Consider the following 20131-nt stretch of genomic DNA (forward strand, 5'->3'; position numbering starts at 1 on the left):
CTTCCCCAGAAATTCTATGGCATCTTCACCTGGAGGGCAACGGTCTTTAAGCTCTTTTTCCTGGCCGTCACCGATCCAGGGCTTCAACGGGGTCTTCTGTCTTCAACAGCTCTTCTCTGCTGCCTCCCCACTGCCAACTGAGTGCACGGCAACTCGCACTGGCAGTATTTAAGCCAACCAAGGGGGCGGGGCGATGACATTGCGAGCTGATTGGCTCATGGTGGTCATCTTTGAATTTCAAAAATGGTGCTTAGGCACCACTTTTAAAAAGGGCACGCTCAGTTCTCACCATTTAATTCAATGGTGAGAACTGCACATTGGCTGAGAGGCGGAAGGCTTACCTGTCTCAGCCAATGAGCGCTCCGCACTGGGATTTCTGGACTTAAATCCCACAGTGGAGCTATCTTTCGGGTAGCAGTGTTCTTAGAAAATACTACTAATGTTCGTTGGCTCTGGTAACTCATTTTTTTTTTTTGCCAAGACCCAGGATTTGCCTACTTTGGAACGAAGAGGACAGATCCACGCATAGGAGAAGGTGAGTATGACATTTTTTATTACAGGTAATAAATTGTATTGTCTACTGGAGCAGAGGACAGATTTGCTTCAGGGATATTAGGTGAGTATGTGAGATAGTGTATGCATGTGTGAGTACGTGTGTGTGTGTGTGTGTGTGTGTGTGTGTGTGTGTGTGTGTGTGTGTGTGTGTGTGTGTGTGTGTGTGCATGTATGTTTTAATAAAATTATCCTTTTCTATGGTGTGTGTGTTTTTTTAATATTGCTTTTGTTGTGGAACTACAGCTACAAGCATGCCCGTAATGCCCCGCATGCTGATACTTGTGGTTCTCCAAGTACTAGCATGCAGGGAGACTTGCTGTAAACTGTAGTTCCACAGCAAAAGACAATATTTTAAATTTAACTGCACCACACTTTACATAATCAACCCAGCACCCACCACCCAGGGGTGATGGGGATAGCCCTGGGCTATCAGCCTGGCCCTGGGGTGCCCTGGAGAGTATGACCCCTTTTTTGAAGGGTCCCCAACTCCCCAGGGATCCCCATCCTGGGCTGACTAGCATTCAGGGGTGATGCTGTGGCTGTGGGGCCCGGTGAAAGGGCTCCCCTGTCTATGGCATCACCCCCCCACCGATAGAAAGGGTCTGGTGCTGGTTATGGGAAATAAAGGGGGCCCTATGCATTTTTCCTCCTGTATTTCCAGATCCAGAACCGGCTCAGAGCTCAGTGTTGGTTGTGCTAATTACGGGGGACCTCTATGTCATTTGTCCCCCATATTTTGGCAACCAGGACTGGTTCGGAAATGCCTGGTGCTTCATAAGGGGACCCCTATGTTGTTTGTCCCCTGTATTTAGCACAACCAGTACTAGGGCTCCGTAACCCAGGGCTGGTTGGCTTTTTGGGATGGGGAACACGCTATTTTTTTTTACACTGTTTTTATTTTTAAACACAGAAGCACAGATGGGTCTCACTGACCCGTCTGTGCTTCTGTGTTTGTTTGTTTTTAAACACAGATGCAGGTATCACGGAATTTTCATATCCGAGCGTGCATCTGTGTGCTGCTACCTCCCGCGGGTCCTAATGCCTGTACCACCACTGCCTGCAACACCACCGCCCCGCCACCACTAATGTCCACTACCGTTACCGGTTCCCGGCCGCAGCTAATGCCCACTAAACCCTATCCCCTCTCCCCCAGCCCCTGCTACCACCCGCAAATGATGGCCATCTTGCTACACCTACATGAAGCCACTATGACTACACATTCTGTAGGCTCCTACTCAGGCTGCGCAACAAGTTGAAAAGTCATATCTCTACATTCTTGAGGTAATAGTTTAAAAACTGTAACTTTCTAATTTACCCAAACCCCAAAATCACGTACCCTGGCAGAAAAGCTACCTAATAAAACAAACCCCAAGTCTAAATTCCACCCCTACCCTGAGTTATGCCTTCCCAAATAAAACATAGACTACAGCAGTAAAGTGGTCCTAATTGAGAATGTCAGAAAAATGTGACAGTTTGAGTTTCAGATTACTCCCAAATCCTAATTTTTTATGTTTATGCCCTGAAATTTGGCAAGCAGCGCGTGACAGTTCTACCCACCCCTACCAAATTCCAACTCGGTACCTACTATAGCTTTCAAGGTGTAGCCCCTTAAACACCCTGCCCCCCCCTTTGGAATTCTCTATGGAGAAATCTGTTTTTTTAGATGCAGCCTTAATATAAGGACAAGACTGTGCCCTTATATATTATATTATATTATATATAAATGCAGACGTAATCATTTCCCGTTGACTGCGTCATCTGCATATTTTTCCATATCTTCAGAGTACACACACACAGCAGCGGTGGCAGCATTAGCTGAAAACTCTGAATCAGAGCCACTGTGTGTTATTCTGCTGCTTGTTGTTCATTTATTTATTACCAGTTATTTATATAACCAGCACTGAATAAAAAAATCCAATAGATAACTGTTTCTTACACTCTTTTTATCTGAGATCCCATCATGAAGGCCAAACTGTTATTTAAACATTTACCCTTCCTCTTCTTCCTAACAGGGCTAGGCTGCCCTGTTACATACATTACACCTTATTCTTGTATTCCCTTCATTCTTCTGCAATTTCTTTTAAAACCCAACTGTTAATACATTATATGTTTTGAAAAGAATAGTTTAACCTGGTTACATTGTTTCACATACAATTTAATATTGTGATTTTTCTTTTGTTATAAAAATTCTGTTTATCGCATACCTAATTATTACTGTACTATGCAGTATGCTGAATTGGGCAATTTTAATTAACAAAAGGTAGTCAAAGCTACGTGAACAAAATCACATGCATTTTCATTTGGGTATTTTAAAAGAGGCGGGAAGAGTGTTAGTTGTAATGCAAAAAAGGTTAATCATATTAAAGACGTCCTGAGAGGACATAATGCTTGAATTATTGTATTAAATGAATGCACTTCACTGAATTTCAATAGCAGTGAGCTATATTTGGGAACAATGGGACTGCATAGATTAGACTCGTTCTCTCTCTCTTTCTCCCTGTCTCGGACACTGAATGGAAAACTTGGCTGACTTATAACAAGATAAAGAACAGCCCTGATTAGAAATTCACTATACCTACTCAACATCTTGAAAAGAAGGAAATTATTTTATTTTTGTAATTTCATTAAAAAAATACAATATTTCAGAACTGATCATTTTTGTTGTCTTTCTTTTTTTTACCTGTTCTTGCTTTGCATGCTGTGTAACAAACAATGGCAAATTCTGGTATAATTTATTGTATAGTAATTGTAAAGCACCTTTTTTTGTGCATGAACATGTTTCTATGATTTTATGTTTAAACAACCTCTCATGTATGAACAGGGCCGGTTATAGACATTGCGGAACTCAGGACAAAAGTTCTCAGTTGTGCACACCCCCCCTCCCAAAAAAAAGCTTCTACAGTATGCGTTCAGCATGCGCGCTTCCAGAAAGGAGGAGTGACCGATCGGGGAGGGAGCGTGTTCTTGCGGAACACCCAAAATTCATCACACTTAGGTACACAAATCACTAGATACAAAAACAAGATACACATACTGTACATACTGTTGGTACTTATATACAGAGACACATACACTCATATACAGATACCAAATACATACACAGTATACATAGCTAAATATATACACACATACACTCATATCCATAGGCATACATATATTCATATACAGATACACATTTGCATAACAATACATACCAGTCTCACAATGCCCAGCAGCTGGCTCCTAATGGAGGGGAGGCCAGGTAAGTATTAGGGATAGGAGGATGGTTAGGTTTGGGTTAGGGGCTAGGGTTAGGCACTAGGGGAGGGATAGGGTTAGGCTGCAGAGGGAGAGTTATGGTTAAGCTGTGTTAAATCGTAATTAAACCTTCTATATAACCTTTAAGACAATCCTGCCTAAAACCTCTAAGACAATCCTGCCTAAAACCTCTAAGACAATCCTGCCTAAAACCTCTAAACCACAAGGTGGCACTAATTAGCGCTGTGATCAATTGCACACCATAATAAATGCTCTCAGGCTTAGGAACTGTGGTCCAAAACACAAAAGTTATTATTCAAGGTAAAAGTACAGATAGTTACATGCTATGATCTAATATAATAAGCGCAAATAAATCATACAGTCACAAGGTACAGTTGATATACATATGCATGATTAAACTTCAAAATACAATGAGAGACAGAGAGAGAGAGACACACACAGAGACACAGAGACACAGAGAGAGAGAGAGAGAGAGAGAGTCAGAGAGAGAGAGATACAGAGAGAGAGTCACAGATCAAAATACAATGAGAGAGATATTAATGTCAGCTGAGAGAAATTTCCAAGATGGCTGGTGATGATGTGTGTGTGGGGGGGTTTGGGAATGATACATGCCCTATTGTCCAAACCGCATGGTCTCTAGACAAACTCCATTTTGAAAGTAAGAAAACCCACATTAAGATGTATCTGTTGAATCGTATATCCATTAATGATCACAAGCAGAGAATATCCCTTGAAGAAGTCCAGGATACGGACGAAACGCGTTGGAGGCTCCTATTCTCTTTCCATTCATGAACTTGCCATTTTTATCAGATAAGCTACAATTTTTTATTCCTATTTATTCTGATAAATTTATAGTCCTTTTTTATATATACACATTTTTGTCCATGGTTTTATGTGTTTTATGTCATTTATCCTTCATGTAGGAGGATATCTCTTGTTGTGTCTGATTAAAATTATTTTATGTTATTTTAAATTATTTTTTGCACTCTTATTGATTTACACCTTAAATTATTTATGCATTTTTGCACATTTTTATGGAATGTTATGATTATTAATTCAGTCAATGATCTTTGAAGGATCTCTGCAGTAGCACTTTAGTCATACAGACCGTTGTTATTTTATAAGTTATACACTGTATATAAAAAATTCCATAGATATTTGAGGATATTGGTAATTTGATATTACTATCCTTGCATTAGCACTTTAATTGCACGGAATCACTTTATATTGCTAGCACTTTATAATAAGTTATATAAGCACAGTAGGCGCTCTATACCAGCTCCTTGTATTTTCTATTTGTTTGTATATGTAACAGATCACCACTGGTATATTATTTTGCTGGTTGAGCTGACACATATATATTTTTGGGGGTGCAATATAATTCTTAGTGTGAGATAAATTACACACAACTGATAAAATTTTACATTGAGGGATTTGTACCCAACTGGCGCTGTGATCTTCTGCTGCAGAAGATTATTTATATATCAAAATAATCTATCTATATATCATGGGAGCAATTCATTCTTGCCACAGCCTCCTGCATCTCATAACAAGCTGCACCATATCACCATAGTCCTCTGCATCTCACCACAGTCCACTGAATCTTACAACAGACTTCTTCTCCTCACTACTGCCCCTTGAATTTCACCACATCATTCTATATTTCACCACAGCCCCTTGCATCTCACCACTTACCTCTTCTCACTCCTGTCACTGGTTATTACCACAGCCCCCTGCATCTCACTACAACCCCCTATTTCTCACTCCTGCCCCAGTCATCTCACCAGTGTTACCAGAACCCCCTGCTGCTACCCTGCAGCTGGCTGGGGCCTAGCTACTGGGATGTGCTATGAAGGGCCGGAGGATCATGGATGAGAGATTGCATTGCAGCTACCGTAAGCATTATCAGCAGCATATCCCTGGGGCTGGGGCTCTTGTGCATATTTCTGAAGCCTTGATGCACACCCCTCCCCAGTTGCCGAACATGGCAATGAGCAATGTCCCCTTTGCACAATGTAACCTGTATTTCCAGGGCTTTCTGTCAACCTTACTTGCCATGGTGCCCCTGTCTGAGAACAGCACTGACTTCCATGGGAGTTGTCTGCTGTTCAAAGAGGGCATGTGGCTGAGCAGGAACGTCACGCTGGAGATGGATCACTAAAGTTCACCCGCAGGTTCAGTGTAGGGATGGACATCGGAATCCGATGGTTACTAACCATCAATGTTTTTATCGATGGTTGTGTTTTTACCATTTGATAGTGGAAGTCCGATGTTTGTCACCATCAAATGGATATAATTTAATGGTGTCCGATGGTTGGTTTTTTTTTCATTCCTGATAGCAGTGCATCCCCTGGCTTCTTCCTGGCTACTGTGTCTGCATATGGGCATCTTCATAGGTTAGTTGGAGGCTGTCTCTCACTCTCTGCCTCAGAAATGACCCGGCTCAGTCTCTGACTCTCTCCCCTCTCTTGGCTACTGCTATGCCACAGGGCACATTTCTAGCTCTGATTGTCTCTCACTGTCTCCGAGAGCCAATCAGAGCACAGCCCTTGCCCCTGCAGCAGCAGTCACACAGCAGAACAGTTTTTTTCTGTAACGTGCTTTAGTACAATCCTCACTGCTAGGCTCCCTTTTGTCACAAATGAATGGATCATACATGTAAACCTTCCTTGTATAAAATAATGAAAACACCATCAAATACATCCAGTGGCTCCACATGTTAGCCCAAATGAAAAGACAGATCCCTAAACCAAGGACTTTATTTTATATACAGATAGATATTATAGTAATAGCTATTACAGTAGTATGCTAATACAACGTTTAAGACAGGGACTGGTTTATCAAAGGACAAAAAAATGCCTTTTTACTAGAGAAAACTGATGTTTTTGCCAGAAGAAGTTCTAGTTTTCACTTCGCCCTATATATTAATAGGGTTACAACCAGCTATAGTATATAAATTATCAAGGTGGTATATTCTGTTCTGATAACACCATTTTATTACCAGAACAGTAATTTAAAAAAATCTCTATATGCTTGGAAGTATAAGCATTTAATGCAGTACTATAAAGGACTATTAAGAATGAGGCTCCAATTTAAAAATATTAAAATGATTAGGGCCTTTGATGTGGGGTACTGACCAATGATGGAGTTTACATTATTGGTTCTATAGGGCTCCCATATGTCATGAGCAGGGCCGGACTGGCCATCGGGCACTTCTTGCAAATGCCAGAAGGGCTGATGGCCAAATGGGCCACTTTGGCTGAGCCAGGCTAACCCGGCAGTACACCCACCGGGCGGCGCCTTGCTCAGCAAGCAGACGTCACAAATATGCAGCCGCGTTGTGACGCAGCGCATCATGACGCGCCCGCGACCAAGCACCACGGCAATGGGGGCAGTGGGAATCTGGGCCCCCACTATGGAGACAGTCTGCTGCACGGGAGGCAGAGCTGCAAGAGGAGCTGAGGCACAGTACACGGCATTCAGAGGAGGCACACTTCTAGATTCCATGCTGCTAATGAAACACGGGCATCAGCTACACAGTGCAGCAGGACGCTGCATCACAGGGGACTGCATATGGTGACTCTGCACACTCCAGAGGTTTCTCTCTCTGCAATCTGCGCCATTAATTTCCTTCTGTCTCTGATCTCACCTTATTCCTCCTCTTACTCTCTTTTCAATCTCCCCTGATTTTTTTCTCTCTTTTCTGTTTCCCCCTATTCCTTTCTTATCTCCCCCTATTCCTTAACTCTGCTGCCTGCCCTTATTCCTCCTGTCTCCATTCTCCCCCTATTGCTACCGTCTATCTCCCATCGGAATCAGTATGATTTACCACCGGCCACATGGCCAGTGGTTCAAATCCCAACATCGTCTGCCCGGCAAGGGTGAAAATGCCGATCGTCAAAAGGTAAGTGTTTACTAACCCTCTCCCCCCCATCCCTCCCTTAGGGGTGCCTAACCCTAATCCCCCCTCTAAGTGCCTAAACCTAACCCCCACCGCCTAAATCTAACCCTCCCGGAGGGGGTGCCTAACCCTAACCTCCCCCAGGGGGTGCCTAACCCTAGCCCCCCCGTGAGCCCTAAACCTTGACCACCACCAGCTGTCCGTGCCTGGCATCCCTTCGACTGGGATGCTGGGCGCGGGTCTCCCGGCGTAGATAGACTGAAAGGCATCGAAATCTCGACGCCTGTCATTTAACCCTTCCCGGGATTAAGCAGTCGGGAGGCCGGCGGTCGGCATTCCCGACTGCTTCCCCTCCCATCTCCCCCTATTCCTCCATGCTCTCCCAGCTCCCCCTCTCTCTCCTATTGGCTCGATTCAATGCAACGCATATTGAATAGCACTGGGAATGAGCTCCCAGAGCTATTAAATTCTGCGCGTTGTTAGGTCGGAGAATGCCCTTCTCTCACCCCTTGCACCTTAAACAGGGTGTTTAGTCGTGAGAACGGGCATTCTCCAAATAAACTTCCCGGCGCAATGCTTTTTTCACCGTGCTAAGGGCAGAAAACAGCATTGCACCTGGACTTTTGTCGGATTTTTGCTTGCATTCCAGGAGAGAAGCAAGAAGAAATCCTTAGTCGGCTTAGCAGCGTTCTGAATTGAATAGCTCGGGAGCTCATTACTGGCGCTATTCAATTTGCATTGAATTGAATCGAGCCCAATGTTTCTCGGCTGTCCCTATTCCTTCTCTCTCTCCCAGCTTCCCCTCTTTCTCCTATGACTCTCCTGTCTCCCCCTCTCTCTCCCAGCTTCCCCTCTTTCTCCTATGTCTTTCCCATCTCCCCCTATTTCTCCTCTCTCTCCCATCTCCCCCTATTCCTTCTCTCTTTCCCAGGTTCCCCTCTTTCTCCTATGACTCTCCCATCTCCCCCTATTCCTCCTCTCTCTCCCAGCTTCCCCTCTTTCTCCTATAACTTTCCCATCTCCCCCTATTCCACCTCTCTCTCCCAGCTTCCCCTCTTTCTCCTATGTCTCTCCCGTCTCCCCCTATTCCTATCCTCTATCTCCCAGCTTCCCCTCTTTCTCATATGTCTCTCCTGGCTTACACTCTTGCTTCTCTCTCTCTCCCAGCTTCCCCTCTTTCTCCAAAGTCTCTCCCAGCTTCCCCTATTCCTCCTCTCTCACAGCTTCCCCTCTTTCCCCTATGTCTCTCCCATCTCCCCCTATTCCTCCTCTCTCTCCCAGCTTCCCCTCTTTCCCCTATGTCTCTCCCACATCCCCCTATTCCTCCTTTCTCTCCTAGCTTCCCCTCTTTCTCTTATGTCTCTCTCATCTCCCCCTATTCCTCCTCTCTCTCCCAGATTCCCCTCTTTCTCCTTTGTCTCTCCAATCTCCCCCTATTGCTCCTCTCTCTCTCCCAGCTTCCCCTCTTTCTCCTATGTCTCTCCCGTCTTTCCCTATTCCTCCTCTCTCTCCCAGCTTCCCCTCTTTCTCCTATGTCTTTCCCGGCTTCCCGCTATTCCTCTTCTTTCTCCCAGCTTCCCTTCTTTTTCCAATGTCTCTCCCATCTCCCCCTATTCCTCCTCTCTCTCCCAGCTTCCCCTCTTTCTCCTATGTCTCTCCCATCTCCCCCTATTCCTCCTCTCTCTCCCAGCTTCCCTTCTTTCTCCTATGCCTCTCCCATCTCCCCCTATTCCTCCTCTCTCTCCCAGCTTCTCCTCTTTTAACTATGTCTCTCCCATCTCCCCCTATTCCTCCTCTCTCTCCCAGCTTCCCCTCTTTCTCCTATGTCTCTCCCGGCTTCCCGCTATACCTCTTCTCTCTCCCAGCTTCCCCTCTTTCTCCTATGTCTCTCCCATCTCCCCCTATTCCTCCTCTCTCTCCCAGCTTCCCCTCTTTCTCCTATGTCTCTCCAATCTCCCCCTATTCCTCCTCTCGCTCCCATCTTACCCTAATCCTTCTCTCTCTTTCCCAGATTTCTCTCTTTTTCCTATGTCTCTCTTAGCTTCCACTATTCCTCCTCTCTCTATTCTTTCCCTATTCCTTCCCACTCTCTCCCTGTTCCCTTCTACTATGTCTTTCCCGGCCTCCCCAATTCCTTCTCTCTCTCCCATCTTACCCTATTCCTTCTCTCTCTCCCAGCTCACCCTATTTCTCCTATGTCTCTCTAGCTACCACAATTCCTCCTCTCTTTCTCTCAGCTCAACCTGTTCCTTCACTCTCTCGTGACTCTCCCTATTTCTACTCTCTCCCAGTTCAACCTATACCTTCTCTTTCTCTCCTGGCTCTCCCTATTTCTTCTCTCTCTCTTCCCACTCCCCATATTTCTCATATGTCTCTCCTGGCTCCCCAAATTCTTTCTCTACCCCTGTTCCTCCTATTCCTCCCGTCTCTCTACTGGCTCTCCCTAAATCTCCTATGTTGGGTCCCCTCTTTCCTTCTCTCTCCCCAACTGCCCAAATTTCTCCTCTTTTTTTTCCTGGCTCCCCCCTTTCCTCCTCTTTCCTGTCTCCTTGAATTCATTTTTAGTATGTTACTAGTTCAAACCTGCAGATCCATGTAGTATTAATATTGTATATAATATATTGTTTATAATATTTCTTTTTTATAATATTTGTTATGGGCAAATATTCATGTTTATGCATGTAAATAATGGACACTATTGTGTGACATAATGTGAAAAAGGGACACAGATTTAATGTGAAAAAGGGAAACTGCTGTGTGTCATAACATGAAAAAGGGACACTACTGTCTGATGAAAGGTGAGAAAGGGCACTACTGTGTGATGTAACATGAATAAGGAACACTATTGTGCAGTGTAGTATGAAGAGGGGAGTACTACCATGTGGTGTAATGTGACTAAGGGACACTACTGTTTGACGTAACGTGACTATGGGGCACTACCGTGTGACGTAATGTGAAAAAGGAACACTACTGTGCGACGGAATGTGAAAGAGACACTACTGTGTGGCGTACCGTGAAAAATTAGGTGGCTACGCCCCTTTCTACCAAGACCACACCTGAATTTTTTCCCGCGTGCCGGAGGCACACGCTCTCCATGTTACCCCTATGGATGTTGGCACACATGCTCTTTTGTCAAAATGTGTAGTTGTGGCTCTGCTTTGGTGTGCACAGATGTGTCCACTGTGTTCAGCACCCCTTCCCTAAAAAGTCATTCAGTGAACACTATCTAATTTTCTACAGCTGCTAAACTAAGGCTTGGGGAAATGTCTTCCCCTTTCTTTGTGTATGACCTGCACCAGTGAAGTGCCAGCTTTACCTATAGATATCTGTCCAATCTGTCTGGTGGGAAAGAAAATCTGGTGCATTTTCCAGCATCTGGGAGCAAATTTCTATTGTTATTTGCTCCCATACATTCCCAGATTTTCTGTTTCACCACATGAATTGGACAGATATATCTATAGGTGTCTACACAACTTAACAGAACCAACACAATACCAAATGTTTGACTCCCCTGCGGGATGTGCTCTGTTGTATGTATTTTAATAGAGAATGATATGTACTTGTCTTTTGTTCTGATATTAATTATATATGTAAGAGCATAGACTAAGAAGTGGGAGGGGTCAGGAATAGTAAGGGGAGGAGTCTATGCCAGGAGCCAGATGCTGATGCAGAGTGGGCCTGTGTGCTCTTTAAATGCCAGGGCCTATTTTTAGTCCCAGTCTGGCCCTGGTCATGAGTACCTAATTGGAGTAATGCAACATATGTGAATGATGTGACTATAAAGTTTATAATATAATATTATATTTCTGGAACTCTCAAAGGTTACATGCCCTGATTCAGTGATTGATGTAATACCAAAATATACATAGATTGAGTGATCGTTTGCCATTGCGCATGCGTGTGAGCCACACAGGGCATGTGCAGTGATAGATTTGTGATTACGCTAGCACAGAGGATTCACTCACAAGGTACATAACAGGTAGTCAGTCTTTGGGGAGGTAATGGGGGTAGTTAGAAAAACACAGGCATGTCGGACCGTTTAAACTCCATTTTAAGAGCATGAATAAATTAGCCGCTGTGCCCGTGCTCACAGCAGGAGAGCCTTCTGCGTGTCTGGAGATGCACTGTTTCTGCTGCATGTTAAGCTTCCTCAGAAGGATGTTGGCCCCCCGATCTGCATTCAATGTTTCCGATGTTTTCAGTTTTGTGCATGAGCAGCAGATGTAAGATGCTTTCAGTGGGTACCAAGTGAGTCAATGTTTTTTCGCAATTGCGATCCATGAGAGATCGTAGTTGCAATTGCATTAGCATACATCTCTGAGTCAGGCTCTCTGTCTTATCAGGATATATAACTAGTGTCATGCAAAATAATAACATAAGCAAAAGCAACAGTTCTTTTCATTATTTTCTGCCTATCAGACCTCAATGAGCTTGCAAATTCTGTAGCAGGATGTGATACCTATCACTAATAACAAAATGTAACCAATTCATGGATCTTAATTATAAGAATAACATCACTTATAGACACTTATGGACATGAGGTCAAATGTTCCTAATCCAATTTAAATGTCTATGCAAAATTATTCAGTATATGATAAGACTCTCAAATTTATAACAAACTCATTAACTTGTCTATACAAGCAGAAACAAGAACTGTTCATGAAAGAGGAATGATTGACATCTAAAAAGAATAGAAAGAAACGTCTTCATGCTAACAACACTATACAGACAAAGGATCCATCAAAAGCCAACTGTTTAGTGTTAAAATAAGATAATAGTTACAATCAAGTGACAAGAAATGTATTGAACTTGCCGTTCATTTCACAGGCTGTGAAGCTTTGATATATTATATGAACATTTTTTTTTCTTTAGAGAATAACATTACAGTTCATATTTTAAATTATTTTATACAGCACAACTTTATGATTAACAGTAAAAAGTTGGCAAAATTTGTGGACATACTGGCTTCAGAATTAGGATTTTTGTGATGCTAGGCTTCCAATACAGTTAGCTCTCATGTCTATGCACATGATCAGTGTCAGGATCAGAGCCTTGTGCAAGAGCTCATCACAGAAAGAAACAGCAGAAGACGTGGGTAACTTCCAGAGTATATTAGGTTAACAGATACTATTTCGAGAACATGCTCAGAAGGATTGTGTAGTCCACTTCCCATTTGCTCTTAATTACCTAATCACTTCCCTTGAAATAGTATGCCTTTGCAGATTCACCAAAGTTCCATTACCAGGCTTCTGTGTCCAGTTCTTGTTGGGTGCTTCTGCCATCTTGGACTACTCTGTTACCAGCTGTGTGTGAAACTCACTGTTAAGATCCCTAAAATAACTGTTCAAGACTTATTTGGACTTCACTGCTTCAAAAAGCTTACCACTTCTGCTTGTTTACTGCACTGTTACCTATGTAATTATCTGCATTACTATATATTAGACTGATTCACACATCTTATTATCTACCATATCTCTTCATACTTCCCAACTTTTATTTCTACCCTCTAGGAGAAGCCAGGAGGGGAGATGCAGTTGACTGCTGATAGGGGCTCGGGCAGGTGGTTTATTTAATTTGAACCTGGCACTCATGGCATTATGGTGTAATCGACAATAAAAAAGGTTGACAGTTAATATGCCTACACCAAATGGTCAACCTACAATATGTTGACAGTGACAAAAGGTTGACAGTTGCAAAAGGTCAACTGACAAAAGGTCGACCGGGTTAAATGGTTGTCAGGTTCAATGGTTGACACAAAAAAATGTTCAACACTTTTTTTATGTTTTTTTCAACATTTTTAAGGTCAGGGTTAGGGTAAGGGTGAGGGTTAGGCACTTAGGGGAGAGTTAAGATTTGACTTTCAGAGGTGATGGTTAGAGTTAGGCACCATGGGGTGAATTAGGTTTAGGCTAGGGTTAGGTTTAGGCTCTATGGGAAGGGTTATGGTAAGGCACCAGGTGGAGGGTTAGTGTTAGGGACAAAAGGGAGGGTTATTGTTAGGGTGAAGATTAGGGTTACACTGCAAAAAAAGTGTAGATAGTTTGTGTCGATAATCTGAACCTGTTGACCATTTAAACCTGTCAACAGTTTAACCATGTCAACCTTTTGCACTGACGACCTTTTCTCAGTCGAACTTTGTACCTGTCAACCTTTTTTCCCTGTTGACCTATTACAGTCGACCATTTGGTATCGACCTATTGACTGTCAACCTTTTTTATTGTTGATCTTTTATACACATCTGAGCAGGCAGAGCCAAAATGATGGCATGTTGCCATTAATCAAATAAAGCCATTCTAGAACAATGTAGTAAAGTAATCAAATGCATCAGTTACAAATTGAAAACATTTGAGACTCTGGAAAATTAAAAAAAAAAAAAATATATATATATATATATATATATCAACTCTGCAAATAGGCGGCACTCGGAGACTTATAATCCAGTGGACACAATGGTGTTTATTTCAACGTTTCGGGGAACGTAACCCTGTCTTCAGGATACACATAAGTGCACAATCATCAAATAACAACTTAAATAAACTTACCTCCCTCACTCCCCCTGGACACCACAGTCACCGCATGCAGGAAACCATGATCTCCACTTCCGGAGCAGCACCTCTGCTCCAACCGGAAGTGATGTCACAGGAAACACACAGCGGTAACCATGGCGACCCTGTGAAGAAAAACATAAACCACAGTGAAGTGATAAACCAGCTATTAGTGCAGCAGGCTTGCTATGAAATACATGAAACTAACACCCAATAAACCCACCAAAATCCCCCTTATTAGATCAATAAGAATATTAATGTGAAATTTTTTTCGATAATAAACCCTTAAATACAATGCCAACGGGCTCTCTCATATAAGTGAACAGTAACATTGCCATTGGGTGATACTGAGACCTATACTCTTTTGGATAATGATCCCACGGAGTGTTATAAGCTTGAATTAGATTCTATATTGATGATTGTGCACTTATGTGTATCCTGAAGACGGGGATACGTTCCCCGAAATGTTGAAATAAACAGCATTGTGTTCACTGGATTATAAGTCTCCGAGTGCCACCTATTTGCAGAGTTGATCTATGGTGGGGGTGCTGTCCTCCTTGGGAAGGTACCGGAGCAAGTTACCCCGTGGTGGGTCCAGAGTGCTGGGTTTCACAGACTATATATATATATATATATATATATATATAGTTCGGGTTGGTCCACACTCACGTCCTCATAGTTAAATTGCTGGGGTAGCTTACCCAAAAGGAAGTCCAAAAACCACCCATAAAGAACAAAAATATGCAAAAAATGGGGTGCACTCACCAGTCTTCCAATAAAATCCTTTATTTAAATGTTACATAGCAGCAGGTATCACAGTATGTCGACATTTCGGTCCCAAGTGTGGACCTTTGTCAAGATGTATTACAAAGTACTGACAACCCATTTATACCTTCACAGTACACAGAAACACCACCCACTCTAATTACTAAACCCACCCCTAATTAACAAGTATAACATAGAAACAGACTATAAGCATAAAAACAATACCTGATCTGATGGGTACACACCTTATATATCACATATTAATCTAGCATAAGTATATCCAAGGCATATATACACTTTAGAGTCAATGACAATAACCTGATGCCGCTGTAGAGCGTGGTTAAGCTGTCCAGCCGCGTGCGTTCCACCTAGGAAACACTTCCGGTCGGTGGAGCGCATATCCGGCTGAGGTGTAGTCATAGAAACACAGCATACAAAATAATGCAGGAAGTCACCTGACCACCGCGGCATGTTACATCCACACAACATTAAAGTATAGGGGATGACAATGTGCGTTCCACCAAAGGAAAACTTCCTATCGGTGAGACACAATGCCCATCCCATTATCACCAAGGCAACGATATAAACAATCAAGATAGTGATCCATAGTGCTTTCAGGTATCAAACAACTGTGCAAACATCCTATATTAAAAAATATTATACAAACAACACATCAAAGTAAAACTTAATATCACAGGCTAAATATAGCACTATAGGCAAAAGTTGATAAATAACATGCCCTATTCATTATAAGCCACATAGAAAAAAGACCGCAAAAAATAATGAAAAAAATGAAAAAAATACAAAATGTTAATGAAAAATATTTAAAATAAAGAAAAACGTATATCCATTGAAAAATATATTAGCAACAATCCAAGGTGGTGCACCCCAAAGAGAACCAAATTTATTATAAAGAAATACCATAATGTATTGCCTCATTGAGGCCCCGAGGTCAAATGGTGTCCAGTTTGTTAATCCAAATGGCTTCTCTCTTTAAGAGCATTTTCGCTCGATCGCCCCCTCTTCGGGGTGGTGGCACCCAATCGATGATCATACATTTGAGCGATGCTAACAAATGATGGGCTTCAAGAAAGTGCCTGGCTACTGGTTTATCGGAATCCATATTCACTAATGCATTGCGAATAGAAGACCTGTGATTCGCCATGCGTTCTCGAAAAGGGCGAATAGTCTTCCCAACATACACCTTTGAGCATGGACAAGTCAAGATATATATCACATGGTCTGTAGTACATGTAACCCGATGTTGAATCTTGATTCTTCGCCCTGTGTGGGGGTGATGGAATCCTTCCCCTACAGACATGCTCCTGCATGTGGTACAGTTGGCGCATCTGAAGCATCCGGTTTTATATATATATAAAAATTATATTTCAGAGGTGGAAGATAAAAAGTAATTAAAAAATGATCAGACATAGCCTTTTGTAAAATATTCCATCCATCAGTTATTTATCTACAACGGTTGATAACAGTTGTGAGCAGACCCTGCTCCTGACACGTTCTATCAGTGCGGCCGCACAAGGGCACCGGGTCCGGCTGATGAAAAGCTCACCCACTGCCCACCTGCTTCCGGGTAAAAATATTATGGTTATGGGGAGGAGGCAGGGAAGGAGTGGGCAGAGGGGAAGCACGGGATGGCGCTGAGTGCAGAGACACCTAGCACTGACCCTGGTTGTGAGTTTGCTAATAAAGAACATGCTCTCCTGTTATTGCTCTAGAGAATATATTGATACAGGAAAAATATTTTTTAAACATGGCATATAACTTATGTGAAATACACAAATCATATAATATGAGTTTTATTGAAACAGCATAGAAAATAAAGTGCATCCAAATTAAGAAGTTAATGACAATAAAGAGAAAATGTTAAATGAATCTAGAATTAAAATGTTTAATAGAAGGTGTGTATAATACTGTTCAGACCTATAGCTTGAAGTTACTTTTGAAGGGATATAGTGAATCCAATGAATTATGGTAGGCAATTTGCAACATTACAAAGTTTTGATACATTGCTCTGTAAAAGTTGCAAAGTGCAGCAAACCTTGTGGGATGTAACTAGAATAAACAATCAATAAGTATACTATAATGCATAACAGAACACATATATATCTCTGCACATACACCAAACAAATATAACTGGTCAACCTTTTCTTTTGTCTATGAGGCAGTCCCTGACACTTATTATACATACTTTAATATTTTCTTTTTTCTTTATAATTTTAATATTTCACTGTTTTTATGGGTAATGTGTGTCCAAATCATATGTCATAAGTTTACATGAAATCTAAATAAAAGTTATATTTTATCTATATGTGTGGCCAGTGCACCATACTCTACCACTGTCTTTGTTATGTATTACTTGGTATTCATCCATAGTGGATAGTACCTCTTTAATACAAAAGTGACTGAGTAAAAAATTTATATTTGAAGAGAGGGTCATTAAGTGGTGCGGTTGTTTCCTTTTTTGATGTGCATGACCTTTTAACCCTGCCAACCTTGTGCATTGAGGACCTTTTGTTCCTGTTGACCATTTGTATCTGTCAACCTTTTGTCCCTGTCAACCTATTGCATTTTGACCATTTGGTGTTGACTTATTGACTGTCGGTCTTTTATACTACACTCAAGGTGACAGTGCCAAAATAATAGAATTCTTGTTGAATCTCTTTAAAAGGCTCTGACCCATGCCCATGGACTTGGCATTTGCAGCATTGTGCTCCAAATCAAACCCATTTCACTTGGAAGAGAGTAGGGTACATGAGGGACATGTACTCTTTCAAAAAATTAAGGAGCCTCCCAGGAATTCTCAGAGAGTAGAAAGAATATATCACCCACAGACTGGACTGTAATCTGCATATGTGTTCTATAAACCCAATTTCATGCATTCTAGACTGCAACCTGCATGTGTGTTGCAACAGAAGTATTTCCAGCAGGGTCATAGTGGCCATCTGGAACTTCTGGTAAATGGTAGAAGGGCCGATATCTAGTGGAACTGCAGTGGCAGACAGATTTGCAGTTTAATAAACTATATGATACTATAGAATGTTTTCATTAATCAAGAACAAAATCAGAGGCCTAAGATCAGCACAGGTAAATGGAGGTGGAGTAGTTAGTGGAAGGCAGGTAAAGCATTGATTGATTGATTACAGTACTGTATTAATATAATATAAAGAGAAACAAATCAGAGACATGGACAACACTATATAAAAGCAAGCTTCCAAAATCCCAAAGAGATTATTAAAGTGTAAACTGAATCCAAACAGAAAATCACAGGTTTTAGGACAATACATTAGATTAAAGATATAGTAACCACCTAGTTAATTATTAATTAAATGATTATATGATTTGATGATACTACTCTATATCTGTGGAGAAGCTGCAGGTAAGTGGGCCTATATGCCTGGATAAGAAGCTGGTGATGGATGGCATTGCAAGATAAAAAAGAACATGAATACCCCAGTAAAGTACAGTAATATAGACAGCCTGCCAAACATACATAATCTTAGCAAAGCCCATAATAAAAACAGATGCACAATGCAATTGTCCTTGGGCTTTCCCATCCACCCTTATGCTATATATTAAAAAAGGGCATGCACAGTTTAACAAACCAAGCACTGTAGCAACAAGGACTGCCACTTTTGTGGCTTAAGTACTTGGTTTGTTTGGGCCCCCACAAACCAAGCTACCAATGGGTTTAAGGTGGATAATATTTTTGTTAATCATCAGCATTATGATCAATATTATCATCCTCATCAGTGTTAATATAATGATCACACAATAATATGTTATCCCCACTGAAATCCACCATTACAGAAGTCTCTGTACTTTGTTGTAATTAGTGACAAAGGTCTTAATTTTATTAACAGAAATTTTTCCACATTTGTTGGAAGTAGCCTCCTATGCTGATTATTCACAAGGTTCCCGACTGTGCTAAACACTATTTACGAGTACACACTGGAGGGTGGGTAGCTAAAGTTAGGGACTACAAATACCCATTTTTCCTCCCAGTATTCAAAGAAACTATGTGACATGCTAATTTCTACATTGTCATTAAAATAAACATTCACCATTCTATTGATACTTACTGTTTTATATTGAGTCATGATAGAGTTATCTAAAATTGTGGGCAATAAGCCTCACCATTTGTCAAAATATTGTTTTACTCTGGTGAGCTAAGTTGACTCAGTATATTGGACAATGGCAGTTTTTCCTTGCAGCAGCATTTGAAGGAGAAAGTGAAGTAGGAGACTTTGTGTTATGTGCCATGTGAGCTAACAACTTGCTCACAAGGAGCTCTTTGCATTTTTAAGATCTGTGTTTAAGCAGAATCGCTACATTTCATCTCCTCCTCAAGATTCTCTAGTTGCTTATCTAGTAGTTTAATTAAGGATATGACCTGACTCAGACTCGGGATATATCCATGCTGCTGGTACTGTAGATGATGTTGGACTGCTTGTTATTATTTTACAGGATTTTCCAGATTTTGCTAAATAATTTGTAAGTGAATGGTTGAATGGTTAACATCCCTACTGTTAATTTCTTCGGCCTCACAAATGGTACAAATGCCTTGACAAATGTTTTCAGGATTTTGGTAAAAATATGTCAAAATTGAAGAGCTGCCTATTTTGGTCTTATCCCCAGGCATGAAAATGTCTTTATTCATATCATTGGCAAAACCTGCTGCCACTGCTGGCTGATTTAATTTGATACAAATTACATTATCATCTTGATTTTTATCAATTAATTATCAACATCCTCATTAGTGTCAGATACAGTATCCTCCTTATCCTGTTGCACTTCCACAGTAGCATCCTCACTTTATTAAATATTACTTTTACTACTACCCATTCTCACATTTGCAGATGGTTCAGAAATAGTGGAAAAAGGCTTCTCTAGGATTATAATGTTAGAACTATGGGCCTGATTCAGACCCGCTCGCGAGTGCTGAGCGCTCACAAGCATGTCAATGTTTCCCAAGTGTGCAAGCTGTCGTTATGGGTCTCGCACCAAAGGGGGCATGCTGTCGATGGTGATTGATAGCACGACCCCTTTGGTGGGCGTGCCGGGGGTGCAGCTGCCCAGAAGGAGGCGTTCC

Source organism: Taudactylus pleione, unplaced genomic scaffold (genome assembly GCF_031769625.1).
Source record: "Taudactylus pleione unplaced genomic scaffold, aTauple2 ptg000172l, whole genome shotgun sequence".
Classification (NCBI taxonomy): domain Eukaryota; kingdom Metazoa; phylum Chordata; class Amphibia; order Anura; family Myobatrachidae; genus Taudactylus; species Taudactylus pleione.